The following is an 8,436-nucleotide window of genomic DNA, read 5'->3' as shown; positions in this document are numbered from 1 at the left end:
CTTTTTAGAACATCAAAAGCTTAACATGTGCTCTTTGGCATACATCATTTCTCATATTCAATCTGTCAAATCCTGTAGATTGTGACCCATAACACTCATGTCCATTTTGCTCTCTATCCACACTTACAATGCACGTTTATATTGTTATCACCTTTTCCAGAGGGTCTTATTTTGGATTCTTTCACTTTCATGACTGTATAGGTAGACTTCAAGAGATCTGTGAATCACCATATATATATATATATATATATATATATATATATATATATATATATATGTATATATGTGTGTACCTGTGTGAAGAATATATGAATATATGGATATATAAGTCTCAAAAGGGATCAGAACCACCAAAAGGTTAAGAACAATTAGTTTTGCATAACTTCTGCTATGGTGTCTAGTCATTCTTGCTATTTCCAGTTCTTATTTCTACTTCTAACCAGTCTTTCACCCTGTTGCCTTCCTATTGTGGCTTTCTTATTTTATCATCGATACATATTAATTACATAAATTAATGCCATCCATTGTAATGCTTTCACACACCTATTTGTTGTGCATTGGTCACATCCATCTCCCCACCTTTTTTGATAAACTCTCATCTACACCCCTTTACCACTACCAGCATAGAGACACCATTCCCATTCCCTAGTAATCCCTCTTCTACTATCAGGTTGACATTTTTTTTTACTTATTATTTAAGTGTTCACATATGACAAAGAAACGTATCATAATGTCCTCCAGTTCCATCTATTTTCTGTAAATTGTATTACATACTCCATTGTGTGTGTGTGTTATAATATTTTCTTTATCCATCTGCTGATGGGCATCTACACTAAGTCTTTATCTGAGTTTCTGTGCATACTGCCATAATAACACAGGGCATATGAATATCTCTTTTGGATGCTGACTTCATTTCCCTGGATACAGATCAAAGAGTGATATCGCTGCATCATATGGTAGTTCTATTTTTGGGGGGCACCACCATATTTTTCCCATAGTGACTGTACTAATTAATGTTCCCATCAACAGTGCATAACAGTTGTCTTTTCTCCATATTCTCACCAGCATTTTTGCATTTTTGTGGATTTTTTTGTAACACTCATTCAAACTGAGGTATCTTATTCTTTTAATTTGTGCTTTCCAAGTTGGTCATTCTATTTTAAAGTGCTGTAACATTTTACATTTGATAGGGTCCTCAATAGGCTTGTTCCTTGCCAATATCTGCCTCAATTTTCTTTCCATACATTTTAGTTTAAATACTTAATACTTAAACCTTCTTGGTTCCTTACTTCATAACCTTTCTTCATATTGCTTTCTTTGCCTGGATGCTCTTCTTTACAAAGACATTCTGGTGCTGCTTTTGCCTCTAAGTCCATTAAGCTACTTCCTCTATGCCCATATTATGCAAACTTTAGCATGATCCCTATCTTCCTTCATGTTGCTTATTTAGTAGTTCCATACTCAGATACTGAGCTATATGCTGCCCAAGGGAAGAGGTAGTGTTTTATTTGTTTCTGTCCCTTTCAGCAAGTAGCATAGTGATTAGCCCAGGAAAGTACTACACATGTAGTGTTAAATACCTTTAAATGACATACTAGTCTAGCTGTTTTTATCACCACTAACTTCCTATACAGTAAAAAAGATAAGTGGAAGAAGAATTGGAGAGAGAAAGAACATCTCAGATAAGAGACTATGATTAGAAATATTTGCTAGGTATAAATAAAGAATGGTGGGAATAATACATCTTCATTTCAAAGGCCACGATTTCTAAAATCATGTAAGGAAAATTACAGAGAAATTTTTCAACTTTCATAGCTTTGTGTTACTTACACCCACATTTTAATGTAAGATCCCCTCTTCATAATCAAGACATTAGTATTTTCTAGAGGATAGAAAAGCTAAAGGGAAGGACAAGTCAAGAGGATAGAGATTGATACAAAAATACAGCTTGATAGGAAGGGTAAGTTCAGATATTCTACAAAAGGAAGTGACTATAGCCTGTAACAATTTATTATGTAATTTGAAAAGAATCAGAAAAGAGGAATTTGAAGTTTACCAAATAATAAATGTTTAGAGGTGTCAATGGTAATGACCAAGATTTTACCACCACAAATGGTATATATGTATGAATGATGGCACTCCATGAAAGTGTAAAAATTTTATAAATTAATTAAAAACTATAAAGCAATCAGTGTGGTTTACAAGCCATTAGCTAAAGATAACAGAATAGAAAAATGGGACTAAATCTGCCAGCCTTTCATGTTTAAAGTACATGAAAGTGAAATCAGACTTTCTAAGGTATTTATATGTTATAGGTAAGAACATAACTTTAACAACATATATAGATGTCTTACGAACTAATGCTAATTCTTCAAGTCTGAATTATTATGGTACCTTTGTGTATGGTCAAATGTTGAAGGCAGAAAGACACATAAAGAAAGATGAAAGAAAATATGCTATATAGGTACCTGAGAGGGAGAAAAGAATTTCTAAAAAAAATACATCAAGCTCTTGAAAAGGAAGTTTCCTACTTGTTTCGGTGAAATAGCAATCTAACATAAAGCAGGCACTATCACTGCATCATGCAAATATTGACTGACTTAGCTAATCGGGACTGTATATCAACAGCTTCTTTTTTCCTGGAGTCTTCTGGGACAGCTTTGTGTACTCTGCAGTCTCTTGTGCCTGAGCCAACAACTGATAGAGTAGTAGATCAAAGCCTTGGTACACAGATGCCAGGCAATTTGGCATTAAACAAGCGATAAGAGTACAAAAGAAGTCTCAATGTACTTTCACCACAATTTGAACAGCAAATAGTTAATTGGATTGATAATAGATGTCAACATTTCATGTGATGTCATGGTTCTACAAGGTGTAACTTTTCTTACTCTGAGGTGAAAAATTTAATTATTTTATTTTTTAAATGAAGCAGATTTGGATACCATTTCATTATTTATGATTTCTCTCATTGAAGCATTTAGTTAAACAGTTTCAATGATATATTCAAGTTTTAAAAAATAATGGGACAAAATATAATTTTTATCTGCATAAATTTGGTGAGATATTTAAACGTGATGATCAGCCAGGAAAGCTTTGCATTCAATGTAAATAATCAAGCCTGAGTTCATTAAAGGCTATGGAGATGTTGCTGTTTCTAGATTGCTTTTGAAGTGTCTTATGTATGTGATTTATAAAATATTTCAGCTACCTTTTCCAAAAACATAAAAAGTGGTGTTATGAAATATAAAATATGAAATATTATCTTCATGATATAGTAACATTTTCTCAGTAAATATTAGTAGACAAAGGAGTTTCGCTGTGATATTCCCATATGTGCATATTGTATATCTTTATTAAATTCATTATCTTTATTTCTCTTCCTTAGCTTTATCCCCTCCTCTATTTTATATTTTTAATGGTTTTATTCATCTATTTGTATGCATCTATATAATGTACTTTGATCGATTCTCCATCATCCTTTCTTTCTGCCCTTTCCCCATTAATTCCTCCCAAGAGTCTCCTTGTTTTATTCATGGACTATTATTACTAGCATTATCATGTCTGTATTTCATGTAGGAGAGAAAAATGTGTTATTTGTCTTTCTGAGCTTGGCTTATCTCATCCAATATGATCTCTAGTTCCAACACACTTTAAACTAAATCAAATATCTGGAAAATTGAGTCCATTATGATATTTTCCTGTTGAAGTATCATATAGGCAAGTCAAAAGTATGAAATACTTTAAAATATAGTTTTTTGGCTAATAAGTATTCAAAGATTATTAGAGATACATCATATACCCCAAGTCTCTCACAGTACTTATAGTGTAAACAAATGACTTCCTGATACCAAATTATGTACCAAATCCGTGGAACTAAATTTTTAACAAGTTGCACTAATTATATATGACCTCTAACCCCCGCCCAAACAAATCCTTCATAGCCAAATGATGTTAGAAAAGAAGAAAGTGAATATCATAGCAGGCATAAAATTCCTATATAGGACTATAACAAACAAGTATAGTATCACCACCTTTGCTTGGAACAACCACATAGTAAATCTCTGGAATACTACTTCCCTTTTCCATAGTTTATAGTAAAATCAATGTATATTAACAGTGCCATCTACTGCTTAGAAGTAACACCACAGTGCCCCAAAGTGGCCCAATGAATCCAAGATAATAATTCTACTTTTATTAGAGGCATCAGCATTATGACCAGTCCATGGTGCTGTTCTGAGTGCATTATGAACGTGTGTGTGTGTGTGTGTGTGTGTGTGTGTGTGTGTGTGTGTGTGTGTCTGTATAGTCATTGACTAACTGCTTTGTTAGTTTGAAAAATTAAAAAGCTATCTTTGCTCCCAAGTAGTGAAGTAGAAGCAACAAGTAGTAGAACATATTATAATAAAAGTAAGGGGAGCTATGTTCTTGTACTATTGTTGTTTGACTTCATTTACCAATTGGGTGTACTATCTATTTGACATAATGGTGACAAGGTGAAATTTAGGATTGCTTTTGTCCAGAAAAAAAATCTACTATGTCATCATATGGCTTCCAGAATGAAGGTAACTGAATTCTCTTCAACATGTCTCCCAAATGCCTTTTCCACTCTCTGAAATTTATTTTGTTGAGAGTAGTACCATTTCATATAAATAAAATTATCTAGGTGGGAACTGGAATATACAGGCAATCAGTTTATTTAATCTAGAAAAGTCCAATATCTGGGTAATTTAGTATTTTCATCCATTTACAGATTGTAAACAGAGAGCCCCAAACCAAGAAGGATAGAAAAGTTTCCACTTGTGAAATTCATATGCTGTAATTTTTAGCATTGTGACATTCTGTACCTCCTGATATAATGCATCAAGAAGAACACAATACCATTTAACGCAATACTCCTGTCAGAGGTGCCTGCCCAAAACTCCACATCCTCACAGTACAGGCAGTTCAACTCACATGCCTGAACCTGATCTTGAGGAAACATCAGAAAAATCCAGATTAAGACTTTCTATAACAAATTGGCCTGAAGTTTTCAAAAATGTCAAAATTGTGTGAGACCAAGATTGAGGAGTGTCCCAGATTCAAGAAAACTAAAGAGACATGATAATTGAGTGCAATGCATGACCCTGCATCAGGCCTTGGAGCAGGAGGGGAAAACGGCATAGGAAAAAAAATTGGATAACTAGAAAATATGTAATGCAGGTTATTTATTAGAAAATTGTCAAATCAATGTTTTTTATTGTGAGACTATCGTACAGAGGAGTAACAATTATATGGGCAAGATAACGAGCACATTTCTTATCAAGCATTATTGCCTCCTCTTTGTTTCCCCTTCCCATCCCTTCCCATACTCTTCCCCTCCCCCCCACCTGATCCTCCCCCCACCCTCCACCAAAGATGTAAACTTCATTTCTCGACATAACGACTTGTACATCTCATTGTTGCAATGGGTCCACCTGTATCCCTAGTTAAACAATTCAATGTTAATGTCCTTAAATTAGATAAATACATCATGCCTATATAAGAAAACATCATTGTACTTAGAATACATTTTGCAGTGTACAGTGATAAAGGGGCACAATGACTGGAATCAGTTCTCAAATATTTCAGGAAAAACACATTTCTTCAGAGATAGAGGCGTGGCTCAATGGTAGAGAACCTGCCTAAAGGAACAAGGCCCTGAGTTCATACCTGAATAACCTAAAAAGCATTCTGAAAGGAAGCTAGAAAGCAGATGAATGAAAGGTTAAAAATTGGTGAGTTTGAATGAAGAGTAAATAACTTTTGTATTCTCCTTGCAACTTTGCTATAATGTTGACATTATTTGAAAATTGTAGGAGTAAATGAGAAACAATGCTATATACATTTTCTTTTATTATAAAACAAAAAGATTTAAAGCTAAAAGACTGAAGAATACCACTAAGCCCAAACGTTTTACTGTATTAGGAAACTTCAGTCATTTAAAATGGAGAATTTCTGAAGGCAATAAATGGTCTGTCTCCTGGCTCCCAAGTGTCCCTTCCAACAAGCCAATTGACTGTGCTAAGATGCCACCTCCAGCTCAGATGTCACTCCCTCCATTTCCCAAGTCTTCATTCTACAGGTAGTTCAGTTCACATGATGTGCCAACAACTTCCTGGGCAAAAGTGAAACAATGAACCACCTACCCAACCCCCAATCTTTTCCTATCAGGGAACTCCCAGAGGAAGTGACAATATGTACACCCGTCCCCCAAACCGTAGCCTTTGATCTAATTACATGTGAAGGAGTTAACTCTTGGGTTAACAAAAGTTATAGGTGTTTGGTATAGTCAGTGCATCTTGATTTCTATCTTTTGTTATGTAATAAGAGATATGGAGTCAAAAGTACATATTGTGGAGTTCTTAGAATTCAACATGATTCTCCTCTCTAGAATATAGGTTTCCTTATGCTGTCCAATCAATGCTCATTAGAAGATAGCATGACTGACCTGATTTTCTCCATTGAAGTCTAAACCATTACAGAGAAAGAAAAGAGAAGAATGGAAAATACATTGACAGATAAGGCAGAAGCAGAGATTCCTCAGCTTTAATGTTTTGTAAAACTCTCTAATGAAGGCGCAAATTTGAAATAGAATAAGATACTTTTTAATGTAAAAACCAGTTTCTTTTTGTTTGTACTATAATTCATGTGTTTATGTCACCTATCTGAATTCTAGTAAGCCCTCACTTTATCTTTCAAGTTCGTTGATTCTTTTTTATAATGCTCAAGTGTCTGGTTAGCCTAGTGAAGTTTGTCAACCACCCAGCATCTCATGTGGATTTGCTCCAGTAGCTCTAACATTCTGCAGTGCCTAATATGAACAGTCTGATTGATAAGCCTCCATTTTCTTAGGATTCTTTCTCCTTCTGAATTGCCTAACACTTTAATCAATATATAAATCAAAGACTGTTAAAGCATTAAATTGGATTAAGTTCTATTTCAGTTTGCCCAGGGCTTAGTCTACAACCAAGAGCATGCAGTATCGAAGATTTGAAGAATACACACCTCAACACTCGCAGAAAACCTACATCAATGAATGAGTAAAAGCATAGATGACCGCACTGTGCACCATTCCAGAAGCATCAAGTAACAACCTCTGGAGTAGCCACTGGATGCAGATGAATAGAAAGAGAGGCAGAGTAATACGTGATAAAGAAAGGGGACAATGAGTCAGACTGCCTTATGTTGAGAACTGGTTCTGCCAACTACCATTCTCTCTGTGTTAGTGTCCTTACCTGGAAAATTGGATAACATTCAGGATCTTGATCATGAGGCTGGAACACAGAAGCTGAAGTGTCAGGTTTCATTATGCAAAGTGTGCTAACAATTTAAATTTTTCCCTGGCACATGTCTTACAAGGCCCCTTCATGCACACTGGTCCCTGGACCTGCATCAGGTGCTTGGGTTAATGTGCACATTCTGCAGCCTTCCTCAAACTTAAGCAGACTCTCAAGAGGTAGGCCCCTCTACATGGCATTCCAACCTGTCATCAGGAATTTGAGAGTCAGAATACCATCCATTATATACGGTCCACTTATTTTGTTCTTTAGCCTTGTTTTGATTTTAACATTTAACATGAGCTCTACCTCCTCCTCCTCTTCCTTCTCCTCCTCCTCCTCCTCTTCCTCCTTTCTCTCTCACACACATACATACACACTGTATCTCTTATTGGTGGTACGGAGCTTTGTTCAAACTTAGAGTTGGGATGACAGCATGTACCACCTCATTAAGTTTTTTTCTGTTGAGATGAAGTCTCATGAACTGTTTTGCTTGGCCTCATCTGGAACTTTGACCCTTCTGATCTCAGCCTCCCATGTAGCTGGGATCATAGGCACACACCATTAATGCTCAGTTATTGGTTGAGATGGGATCTCATGAATTTTTTGCCTATCCTGATCTCAAACCACGTTCTTCTCAAGTAGCTGGGCGTACAAGCATGAGCCACTGATATTTGCCTTCTCAGCACATGTTTGCAATGTAATATAGTAACATATAGGCACATTATGGGAGTTTGTTAACTATAAACATGAAGTAGTTATCTAGAACTTATTCCTCTTATATGACTGAAAGTTTGTACATGTTGATTAGAAATTTCCCATTCCCATCCTCACTGCCCTTGACAACTGTCATTCTACTCTGCTTCTGTGGGTCTATTTTAGCTGTCTCACATAATTTGGACAGTACTATACTTATCCGTCAGTGACTGGTTTGTTTTACTTAGTATGATGTCCTCCAGAGTCAGACATATTGTCATATATTGTATGATTTTCTTTTTTCTAAAGGCTGAATAATATCCCATTGTATTATCACATCTTTAAACCCTTTCACTTGCCAATAAAAACTTAAGACTGTTTCCACATTTAGATATTATGAATAATGCTAAAATGAGCATGGAGGATGAATATCTTCAAGCTCTGT

Source organism: Dipodomys merriami, unplaced genomic scaffold (genome assembly GCF_024711535.1).
Source record: "Dipodomys merriami isolate MVZ:Mamm:240054 unplaced genomic scaffold, mDipMer1.0.p SCAF_1, whole genome shotgun sequence".
Classification (NCBI taxonomy): domain Eukaryota; kingdom Metazoa; phylum Chordata; class Mammalia; order Rodentia; family Heteromyidae; genus Dipodomys; species Dipodomys merriami.
This window is presented reverse-complemented; position numbering follows the sequence as displayed.